We start from the raw sequence: 12,790 nt of genomic DNA on the forward strand, positions 1-12,790 counted from the left end.
CCAGGGAAGAGTATACTGGATTCAGGAGAACTAGGTTCAAATCTTGGTTCTCCTATTTACTAGCTACCATTTACTAACAGTGAGATGTTACTGGAATCAATCTCTTCTAGGTATTGGATCAGGTGATCTCTAAAGTCCCATCCACTTAAAAAACCTTGATATCAAAAAAACCCAATAGAATAGCAATATTGAAACCTGACTGCTAGAGAAACTACAGCATGGCTACCCTGTAGCAAACTCATTTCAAAATAAGATTGAAGAGCTATTTTTCCTCCAAACTCTTCTCAGTGTCTTTGTCACAGAATTTTCTTCAACAGTTTTAATTTTTCACTTCGGTCTAGGTAGGTACCATCTCTGAACTAACCATCTACAGATTGTCGAGCTCCCTTCCTTCAGGTGATGCGACTTCCAATTTGGTAATAATGGTGGCAGCCTTTGCCACCAACTAAAAGCTATTTTAGGATTAAGAGATAACACATAAGAAATATGTGTTAGTTGATGAAGTTTCCAACAGTCCCTCCACCAAACTGGTTGTTGTTTTTCAGTCATATCTGACTCTTGATGACCCCATTTGGAGTTTTCTTGGTGAAGATGCTGGAATGCTTTTCCATTTCCTTCCCCAGCTCATTTCACAGATGAGGAAACTGAGGAAAACAGAGTTAAGTGACTTGCCACAACTAGGAAGTATCTGAAGCCCAATTTGAATTCAGGGACATGAATCTTCCTAATTCCAGGCCTTGCTTTCTATCTATTGTACCACCTAGCTGCCCAGCAAACTTGTAGAGCAACTTAATTCATCACATATAGCTCTACCTTGTTAAAAATGTGGGAAAAGGTTTTTATCAAACAAAGGACAGGGACCAGGATGACACCTGTAATTTCATTGGTGTTAGGAGCTACCAGTGAGAAACTTCTTCCCCCGGTGTAGGTAAGTTCCTTGTCTGCAATATACAGTCTTAAAGAGTTGCCGAGACCACTGAGAGATTAAGTGACCTTCCCAGTGTCTCACAGGTAGAGTGTCTTAGGGGTGGGAATGGAAGCCATATTTTCTTGGTTCTGAGGTCAGCTCTCTAATCATTGTGGCTACTGCTTCCTTTTCTATCAAGCAAAAAGAATGTAATTTTGGAATTATTTATTTTTGTATTCATTTTTTATTTTAGTTGTTTCTTGTTTTTATATTGCTTACATAGTTCTCTCCTTTCCTTACTCAGAAAGCTATCCCTTGTAACAAAGAAGAAAAAAGCAGATCAGCAAAACTAACCAATACATCATCAGTGTCTGATAGTATATGCAATGTTGCATACCCATAGCTTTTTAGAGTATTCTTTGCTTTGTAAAGAAGTGAGGAGGGTGCATAGAAAATGATTTATTAAAGTGAGTTTTCCAGACTAGTAATTTCAGCAGTGGTTTATATTAAGCTGATTTAAAGCAAACAAATCCTTCCTTCTTGGAACTCCAATCTCCTAGGGCAAAATGGCTTTTAAATTCTAGCTTTGGATAATTTCCTCCTTGTTCTTAATTGTAAAGCATTATTTTTTACTTCATTTACAATTCTTTTTCTCAATCCAGGGAGCAGCTAGCTAAGAGTTGCAGTGGATAGAGTGCTAGGCCTGGAGTCAGGAAGACTCATCTTCCTGAGTTCAAATCTGGCCTCAGACACTTAATAACTGAGTGACCCTGGGCAAGTCACTTAACTCTGTTTGCCTCAGTTCCTCATCTGTAGAATTAGCAGGAGAATGAAATGGCAAACCACTTCAGCATCTTTGCCGAGAAAACCCCAAACAGGGTCACAAGAAGTCTGACACAACTAAAAAAAAAAACTGAACATATACTCCCCCATTTAGACTCCATAAATATTACATGCCAAAATATATTTTAAAAATATGAAATCTGTATCTTCTATAGCAGCAACTTATATTGTGTAAGGCAGAAATGACCCCATCCAGTGTAATAAGGTTTTGGTAGTGCCTTATTCATTTTTGCTTATGATTTTTTTTTCCTTTTAATTGTTGGATCTAAGCATCCAGAGCATTACCTAATCATCTGACATACAGACCCACTTCTCTGGGGCAATAAGACATTTCTCTGTTTCTTCTTAAGGCTGCTATCAACAAATCATATTGGTGACTTCAAAGGCTTTTCTTTGATAGCACTACATTCCCTGCCAAATGAACATTCCTTGTGCTTCCTTTGAAGCTTCCACTGACTCTCCATATTGCTTCATAAAGTTAGAAGACTGAGAAAGATCTTTCTGCTATTTTGCCACCTGTAGACTAATCCATCCCAGACAGACAAGGGTTGATTTTGTTTTGAAAGAACTAGAGTAACTTCTGGGAAGATGGCAGAGTAAGTGTCATAAGGAAGCCTAGTTCATCAATGAGCCTTTAATAATGTTTATACAGAGCTTTAGGGTTTGCAGTATTCTTTACATGTATCATCACATTTGTTCCTCACAACAACTATGTGAGGTAGATACTATTATCATTTCCATTTTATGAATGAGAAAACCAAGGCAGAGAGAAGTTGACTTGCCTAGGACCATATAGCTAGTAAATGCCTGAGGTAAGATTCAAATTCAGGACTCCAAGTCCAATAGTCCATCCATTTTTTCCCACTGCCTTTCAAAATTAGAAGTAGAAATACCTGAAGAAATAAAGCTGCCCCAAATCACTAAAAATAATGAGCAAACTAAAGAAAGGTTCCAATAAAATGAGCATATGCACATATATGAAAATGTTGTTCATCCTTCATTTTTGAAGAGGACCAATGACATCACAGGTGATATCTTGACTTGCTTGCAAAATAGATTTAAGTGAGGCAAAGGCATTTAAGTGAGGCATTGAAGGGCAAAGTCATCGGCCTTACTCTCTCTTCCAGAGTCATCAAAGTCCAATGGCAGAACAAGAGTCAGGATGACTGGTAGTGGCCCAGGATGCAGTGAATAACCTTGGCATCTTCAATGTCTGACCAAGCTCTCAGCACTCGAGGGTACCTAAAATGTAGCGATAATAGCACCTACCTCATAGATTAGTTTTGAGAATTTAAGTAAAAAACTTCATAAACCTTAAAGCACTATATTATTAATAATGTAGCTGTTATTATTAATAACACCAGGAGATAGGGTTTGAGGTGGTCATTCAAGTGCTAGATCTAAGCAGGTCACCAGGTGGTGCTCTAAGTGCAAATACCCCAGCTCACTCACCAGACAGCCAGGAACCAAATGGTCCCAGGGGTTTGCTGTATCCAATCAAGCCACTGGGTGGCACTCAAAGCTTGAGCTATGTCACTATACTCACAGCCACAGTGAAATGACAGTTTTGGCCATTTTTTAGGAGGGGTGAGGCCTAAGGGTAATCACCAGCTCCAGTGCCTTCTAGGAATCTCATCTAATCTAAGGGTATGATTAAATCTCATCATGATTCACAACTAGTTTGGTCATCACGATTCATAACTAGCTTGGTTCATACCCTTATTCCAATAAGATTTCCCATTTCTTTCCCAATTTCATGCGACCCCAAAGTCTGTAAGTTAAAAGACTCTACTGCTATAGAAAAGACATAATTAATAATGTTGACTTTAAAACTCCTGATTGCAATGGGCAATTAGCTATTCCTAGTGTTGCAACTATAAGCTCTGGGGTTACTTCTTAAATCTTCATTCTCTCTAGCAACTCAAGTATCCAGAGGTTGTCTTTGTTACTTTTCCCTATAGGACTGTAAGGATTAACAATCAAGGGTTCCAGGAATGTACTCCTCCCTCCCTCCTTCCTTCTCTCCTTTTCTCCTTTCTTCTCCTCCCTTCTCCTCCCCCCTCCCCTTTCCCCCTCTTCTCTTCTCCTCCCCTCTCTCCCCTCCCCTCCCCTCTCTTCTCCTCTCCTTTCTGACTGTACAATTGCTTTATTCTAAATTTCTGGAGCATGTGATGGGAAGGAGACGGTTTCTTCTGAGGTTCAATTTTAAAGGTGCTCAGTTGTCTGGTGATGCCAATAAGAATACTTTTCTTATCCAGTTTGGTTTGAGGGAAGGCTTCATTCACATTCTCAATGGCCATCATTTCAAATGGAATTATGTAACTGATCCCCAACTGTTTTAAAGTTCTGCAGTCTTAGTCTTTGAAGCCTCTATGAAAGCAGCCACACTTCTGGCATCTTTTTGTTCTTCAGCACCTACCAGAGCAGTGAATCAATCCTCAAGCACAAGAATTTACAGGACACTGAACTTCTCAAACTCATTCACAAGGCCAGTCCTGGCCACATCATCTTTTGTAGAAAGATCAATTGCTGATTTGTAGCTTCTCTGGCAGGGCTGCCAACCTGGTGGCAATAGACTCATTATGAGATTTCAGGGCATAGCACTGGATTTCTAGTTTTGAGGTATGATCACTTCAACTGCTGTCCAGTCAATAGCTTTCAACTTTCATTTCATCTTGGAACTTTTCACTGACCCTGTCATTACATAGCCTTCTGCCTCAAAATGTCTCTCTACAGCTCAAGAAATCTATCCTCCCTGCAGTATGCTTTCCACCCATGAATCTAAGCTTATGTCAATTAGTCATCCAGACTTAATTAGCTTTTAGGAAGAGGCATTTACTAAGGTGTTTTTGTAAAAATAGTTGATATAAAGTGTTCCCCTAAAAGGAAGTGACATGCTGTACCATCAATACATACAAGAGTCCAAGAGAAAGTGGCCTCAAGCTCAGCACATGGCCAAAGGTCATCTCACAGCTCCCAGAAGTCTTTTTGCTGGATTCCTCAAGATATTTCCCTTAGTTACATATAGCTTTTCTGCTGGGCTCTTTGTAGATCTGCTTTTCTTATCCTGTCTTGTGTGCCCTTGATTTTCTTATTTTAATCAAATTATCTCACAGTTTGGCTATTTTTAAAAAATCTCCTAGGATTAAATTATTTAGTATCCATTTAATTTTGAATGATTTCTTCAAAAGCCCTTTATTGTTTATAATTTTTATTGATTTGTGGTCAGCAAAATACGTATTTTATAGGTATTTGTGTATGAAGTTGTGATGCCTAGCATGTTGTCAGTTTTTGTAAAGTACTGATGAGGAAATATATTTATTATAAAATATAATAATTATAATTACTTAGAAATATATTTATTCCTCAAGGAGTTTAGAATCTAATGAGTGAAAACAACACATAAGAGGAAGCTGGAAAGTGTGGGGAAAGAGGACAAAGGGTACTTTGCCTCAGAAGCATCTGAGTTAAAACAGAGGTACAGATGAAAAGTGAAGTGAGGTGGAAAACCCAGATGCTGCCCTCCATAAAAGAAGGCTTTGAAGGGAGCTTAGAGCTTTATCTTCCAGCCTTCCAATCAATTCTGTCTTACCAGTCTCCAAGAGAAGGTATTTTACCCCAAGAAAGACCCAGTAGGCATCTTTAGGAGTCCAACCTGAAGACCATTGAATTGTTGGGTTTCAGAGCTGCAAGGTTTTCTAATCCAAACCCTTCATTTTATAGATGAAGAAACTAAGGCACAAGAGATATTACCTTCTCATTACTGACATCCCTTGATGTAGTTAGGCAGCAATCTGTTTTGTCTTGCCTGAAAAGTTAGTTAGTCTTCTGAGATATCCTATATTTACTATAGAGGGGCAGCTAGATGGTGCAGTGCATAGACTGCCAGGCTTGGAGTCAGAAATACCTGAGTTCAAATCCAGCCTCAGACATTTACTAACTGTGTGACCATGGGCAAGTCATGCAGCCCTATTTGCCTTAGTTTCCTCATCTGTAAAATGATCTAGAGAAGGAAATGGCAAACCACTGCAGTATCTTTGCAAAACCCGAAATGGGGTCACAGAGGGTAGGACGTGACTGAACAACAACGTATTTATTACAGGCCTTCTCATTGGAGGTCAAATCCAATATCTTTTGGGATTAGGGCAAAGGGAAGAGAAGGAGAAAAATATTCTCATACGTGACCTTTTTTTCCATATTAAAAAAACCCAACAACTCAAAAATAGTAAGGTACTAAACTACAATGTCTTGGAACTTAATTACTCCTTAGTAACTGAAGTGTGATCACAGAAAGTCAGACCCAAGTGGGCAAGATATACTCGAAGGAGGAATGACTGGAAAGTATTGAAACTACCACTTTACCATAAAATCACTGATGGATACCTTGTCCCAGCTTGCTCAAAAAAAAAAAATGTTCTTCCCAAAACCCTGAGGGCAATGAACACAGCTCTGCTGCTGACAGCTAGGAAATAAACAGGTGCTAACAAAAGATTGAAAACAAAAAAACAAGCCTTTCCTCTCTATTTCCCCCACCCCCCACTCCCCAATGTCTTTGATGTGAGGAACTCAGCTCTCCTCACAGATGCACATGCACAGCTTCTCCACTATCTGGAGTGTAATGAAGTTGCCTAGGAGCCCTTAGAGGTTAAATGCCTGGTCACTGACTATGTGATAGAAGCTGTTCTTGAATTCAGACCAAGGTGACTTGGTCTCTAGGGCCACTTAGACTAGACCACACTGCACTGCCTCCATCAGCAGACTGATACTGCTCAGAAGAGGTTATGATTTCCTGAAGTCTGTACCCTTTCCCCCCTTGGGGGTGGTGAGGAACAGATCACCTGATTTCTTTTCTCCCTCCCCCTCCAAAAAATCCCAGCATATTAGTTGATTACTCTCCTTGAACTGAAGCATGGGGGAAGGTAATAGTTTTGCTGGGAATTTTCTTAGTTTCCTGAACTAAGAATGTTCAAGGCTTTATCACTGCTTTTACTGCTAGGGTTGGGCAACCTTTACAAGGAAGCATAAGCAAATTCACAGAATAAGTAGACAAAGTTTCCCAATCTTAGATTCTTTTCCTGTTTAAAAAATGCACATCAAGTATTTGAATGATCAATCTACAAATTATAAAGCACCTAATATGTGGTAGGCACACAAAGACAAAAATGAATACCATCTCAGAAGTTACCAAATCAATGGAGGGATTGGCTTTGGGGGTATATATAGTTCAACCCTACCTTATTTATTATATGAATATCCACTTGGAATAGATATCCAGGGGAGGTAAGAATTTTTTTTTTAAGATCCTTCAGTAAGGATAGGAATGAAGATTGGACTTGTGGGATGAGGAAACTCTCTTTAATACAGGTTAATACCTTCTTTTCGATTTCTAACTTTAATGAGCTACCTAGAGCATCTGTTCTCATAATGTGGTCCAGGGAGCTCAGGGGGGTAGCTGGAACTCAATCACAGGCTCCTCAGGTCAAAACTATTTTCATAGTTACATTAAGATATTTTAATTTCTAATATAGTAAATATTGAGAGATATAACTCATATAAACAAAAGCTTTTTGGGGTTTTCAATAATTTTTAAAAATGTAAAGAGGTCCTGGGTCAAAAAATTTGAGAACCATTGTCTTAGATTATTGAGAAGTCAAGGAAATGGTAACTAGGTGGTACAGTGGATAGAGTACTGGGCTTGTGTCAGGAAGACCTGAGTTCAAATCCAGCTTCAGACATTTACTAGCTGTGTGATCCTGGGCAAATCACTCAACCCCATTTTTATCAGTTCCTCACCTGTAAAATGAGAAGAGAAGAAAATGGCAAAACACTCTAGTATCTTTGCCAAGGGATACCCCAAATGGGGTCACAAAGAGTTGGATATGACCGAAAAAAAATGACTGAGAAGTCAAGGCACTTGCCCAGAGCTACATGACCGGTATGTGTTACAGGTGGGACTCGAGCCCAGTCATGGCTTCCAGGCTCACTCCTGTTATGTCATCAAACAAACCAAAAACCAGAGCTTTCTTCTTTTCTCCTCTTTCTTTAGTGAGTCTATCACAACTCTACAATCTACCTCCCTAATGTTTCATAATGCCTTATGAGGAATGGGCAGGTCAGAGGTATCTGAAAAGCTATGCCAATGCTACGTTCTCCCATTTGCCTCCTCAACATTCTCTACTCTGACCATTCACATTCTCTCAGCCAACTGTTCCTAGCTCCTTTTCTTCCTTTCTCTCATTACCATGTCTTGAGAAGATTGCCTCTGAATATGGCTTTATTGGTTCTACTCTTCTGAAAAAATAGCAGGATCAGGGCAGAACTCCCCAATCATTTTTCTGCTTTTCTCCATTTCAGATGCCATGGCAAATTTACCCTTAAGCTTTTCAGATATTTTAGATAGAAAATAAGTTTGTCCAGCAGCATATTTCAGAACTGCGTAGGACATAAAACCTCAAAAGGACTTTTCTGTTTCTTTGCATTTGAAAACAAACAAACAAAAAAAGCCGCACAGTTGGAACACTCTTTTTGGTTGAGGCCCATCGTTATCATTAGATTGGGTTCAAAGGGCATTTGATCGTGATGAGCAAGCTTATTTTTTTTCATCATTGGCAGTTAATGGTAGAATACACATAGTGCAGAAAGTCACAGATTTCAGAATAATAACTAGCATTTAAATATCATTTTAAAGTTTGCAAAACGCTATACATCTTCAACAATAATAGTATCTAGCATTTCTCGTTATTTAGTCATTTCAGTAGTGTCCAACTCTTCGTGACCCCATTCTGGGGTTTTCTTGACAAAGATACTGGAGTGGCTTGCCACCATTTCCTTCTCCAGTGCATTTTACAAATGCGGAAACCGAAGCAAACAGGGTGATTTACCCAGGACCACACAGATAGTAAGCATCTGAGGCCAGATTTTAACTCAGATCTTCCTAACCCCAGGCCTGCCTTTCTATCCACTACGTTACCTAGCTGCCTAAAATCTAGCATTTACGTAGCGCCAACTATTGCCAGGCACTGTGATAAACGTTTCACAAATATTATCTCTTATGATCTCACAGCAACACTGGGAGGTAGGTGCTTTTATTATCCCCATTTTACAAATGAGTAAACTGAGGCAAAGGTTAAGAGACTTGCCCACAGTTACATAGCTAACAAGTGTCTGAGGCCAGATCTGAACTCAGCTCTTTCTGACTCCGGACCCAGGGCTATTCCCATTGTTTCACCTAGTTGCCTCATCATCTCATCTCAGATGAGGCTCAGCAAAACCCTGTGTTTTGATAATAATAGTAACGACTAAAGTTATTATAACATAGTTACAGTAATAACTATAGTTATTACTATTCCCATTTTAGAGAAGAAAAAAATTGAGGTTCATAGAAGTTATATGACTAGCTCATGACCACAGAGTAGGGTCACAGTAGGGATTTAAATACAGGTCTTCCTGATTCCAGATCCAGCATTCTATTCAGGATGCCAGGCTGTTGCAATAAAACCTTTATTTTGCCTCTATCTTTAAAAAAAAAAAAGTTATATACAAGCATGGTATAGTAGAAAGTGCACTGCATCTGGAGCTGAGTAGCTGACCTTGAAACATGACACTCATTATCCATCTGACGACTTTGGCCAAGTCACTTGAGCCTCAGTTTTCTCAGCTGTAAAATGAGGGGGTTCAATTAGCTGACTTCTAAGGTTCCTTCCATATCTAAATCTATGATCTTAAAATTAATTACTAAAGTAGAATCTATTCTTTTATTCTTCTCCCCCCCCCCCACAAAGCCAACACATTTGTTTGGTTAAGATGCGTCCATCTCTGAGTCAGTACTATATACACACATGTACATATATACATGTATGTACCTATATGTATGTATGTGTGTATATGCACATGCATATAGTCATATATACATACACATACACCCATATGTATTATCAATAACCTGGTTTCCTCCAGCATCTCCCTTCCCTAATCCATCCTCCAAACAACAATTAGAGTGATCACAGGTTTGACTGTGTCATTCCTCTGCTCAGAAAGCTCTTGGGCTTTGATTTTGCCTGTAGGTTAAAATACAGGCAAGGCAGCCTAATATTTGAAAGCCTTCACACCCCAGCCTACCTGCCCAAGCTAACTATACATAAATGGTCCTACTTGTATTTATACCTCACATACGATATTCCATCTCTCTGAATGCTTTTTCCTCCTTACCTCTTTCCCTTTGAAAGTTCTAAGGCTTTTCTGGATCCACACACTGCTAGTGCCTGTCCTCCCCATTCTGAAGTTTCATTTCCTTAAATATGTACATGTTGAATGTTCTTCCACTAACTGTACCCATAGAGGCGGGTGGGGGAGGGTCAGGGGATTGGCCACACTGGATAGAGCATTGGCCCTAGAACCTTATATAGAACATCTTATTTGATCTCCATAACAATCCTGGCAGATAGGTGCTGTTATTATCCCCAATTTTCAGTTGAGGAAACTGAGGCAAATGAAGGGGTTTTTTTTTTTCAGTGCAGGAGTGGGGAATCTGCAGCCTTGAGGCCACATGTGGCCTTCTAAGTCCTCAACTGTAGCTTTTTACTGAATCCAAACTTCCCAGAATTTGTTCACAGAAATTTGAAAGGGCCTCTTTGGAGGACCTAGAGGGTCATGTATGGCCTGAGGCTGAAGTTTCCCCACCCCTGGTTTAGTGATTTGCCCAAAATACAGCAGTGAAGGCCGAGTTGAGATTAGATGAGGTGAACTTGTAGTGCAGTGAATCAGCTTCCATGGTTTGTGACCCCACACATTGGGAAGGGGTGGGGAGGCAGGTAGAGGTCACCTCACTTCTACCTGGGGCGTCTAGGTCAGTAAATACCTGAGGATCTAATTTCATCTACCCAGACTGAACTCACACTAGCTCTAGAACTATCTCCCTAAACAATGGGATCTAATCCAGAATATACTTTATGAGTGGAGAATACATTTGGCCACCGATCTCAGAGGCCCTCTGCTGCCTCTGGCTTTCTGAGGCTCAAGACCTCATATGGTTCTCAGGGCTGAAACAAAATATTAGAATTAAATATTAATTTGGAAGAGAGACTTACAGACAGCTGCAGTTTTCAGCCTTGTCCTGGAAACCTTCATGTAATACCTACTAATTCACTCTTTATTAAGAAGCTTTTATAAATGGTCCGTGCAGGTGGGAGAAATTCCTACTTAACCACATTCAGAGTCCTGCTGAGAAAGAGCAGGCTACAAGAAACCCTAAATTAATGATTTCTAAGGGTTTCAATTCTTGTCTCTGAATAATAGGGTTTCATTAGTGCTTGGAGATCTTTGGCAGTATGTGACCTAGTGATTCGAAGTATAGCTGGTTCTGCTAAAACATATTTTGAAAATGTAAATTGGTTCCAACTCAATTGATATATTAGGGAAATGTTTTCTTCTGAGCAATTTCTTCTGCAAGAAATAGCAAGGGAACTCCAAGAAATACACTATTTCACAATAATTCACAGGCTGCCACCCTTCCGACCCCAGCAAATAAACTTCAGGTCTTTGTCAAGGTAAAGTGCCATATTTACTATATATCTTCTGGCACAGCTGGAGCTGTGGGCAGAGGAGGCCAGGGCCACACCACCCTCCCCCTTGCCCTGCCTCACTCCCTTCCACCATGGCTTTGGGCCCTAGGCCCAGAGCTGGGAGTCTGCCCAATTTGCCTGTGATGCCCACAGCAGCCTGAAGTGACCCTTGTATTTACGAATTTCTGAAACCATTTAACACGTAAAAAACTGTGCTGTTTTTTTTTTAAATCAGTTTCCTATCTGTGTGTGTGTGTGTGTGTGTGTGTGTGTGTGTGTGTGCCACTGGCAAAGTTTTTAAAAATTGTGCCCCTAACCTCACTACCCCCATGAGCCCTGTGGTTTTTTATTGCCCAATTTTGTACATTTTGGTGCTTTGGGGGAACACATACATGCCTGTGTAGCAGAACGGCCTCCACCATCTAGTTTTGGATCGAAATGGCAATATATGTCCTAGAGACATAAATTTTTTTGCATCGGCACCATTTGGCATCTTTATTTTTAGCTTTTTATTGTACAATAGTTCCCATGGAGATCATCTGTTGTGGTTATCTGTATCACAGCTGAAGAGGAAACATGTGGGAGGGAAAGGGCAAGTCGAGTCGACAATAACTTTGATTAAAACAATAGCTGCTTCACCCCATCTCCGACCTGAAAGAAGTTAGGGATAGAGCTCACAGCCGGGAGAACACACTATGTACAATTCCAATTCTACCCCTTCTCTGAATCTAGCTGTCTGGTGCCTAATTCAAACTTGTGAACGTATTCAGGACAAACTGCCAACCTGCACCCCGTAGCTAGAAGGTCAGCTCCTTTATTTTAATTTGTGAGCTCCTGGAGAGCAGGCTTGGTGTCATATCCACCTTTGTATCACTAGCTGTTTTTCAGTCATGTCTTACTCTTCCTGACCCCATTTGGGGTTTTCTTGGAGAGTTACTGGAGTGGTTTATCATTTTCTTCTCTAACTCACTCTACAGATGAGGAAACCGAGGCAAACAGGGCTAAGTGACTTGCCCAGGGTCACACAATGACAGAGTCTGATGAGTCTTCCCAACTCCAGGCCCAGCACTCTATCCACTGCTCCACCTACCTGCTCCATATCACTAGTTCTTAGGCCCAGTGCCTCTGCTTTGATCTTCTGTAAGATCTAGGATTGTGGAGGTATGGGAACTTCTTCCCCTGAGGCCAATTTCTACCTCCTTAAGTGGAGTCTTAGAAAGTTGCTTGAGGCTCTGAGTTGAAGTGACTTGTCCCTTGGTTACATAAATGTTAGAGATGTGATTTGAACCCAGATCTTCCTGATCCAAATCCGGAACTCTGTCCCCTACATCACATTACCTCTTAGCTTGCACCTAGAATCCTAGGGTGAGAAAGGGGCCTCAATGACCACCTAGATCAACTTCCTTATGTAACAGATGAGGAGACTGAGGCCCAGGGAAGGATGAATACGCTTTCATATAGTGCCAGGCACTGTGTAAAG

Source organism: Phascolarctos cinereus, unplaced genomic scaffold (genome assembly GCF_003287225.1).
Source record: "Phascolarctos cinereus isolate Bilbo 61053 unplaced genomic scaffold, phaCin_HiC Scaffold_1;HRSCAF=81, whole genome shotgun sequence".
Classification (NCBI taxonomy): Eukaryota; Metazoa; Chordata; class Mammalia; order Diprotodontia; family Phascolarctidae; genus Phascolarctos; species Phascolarctos cinereus.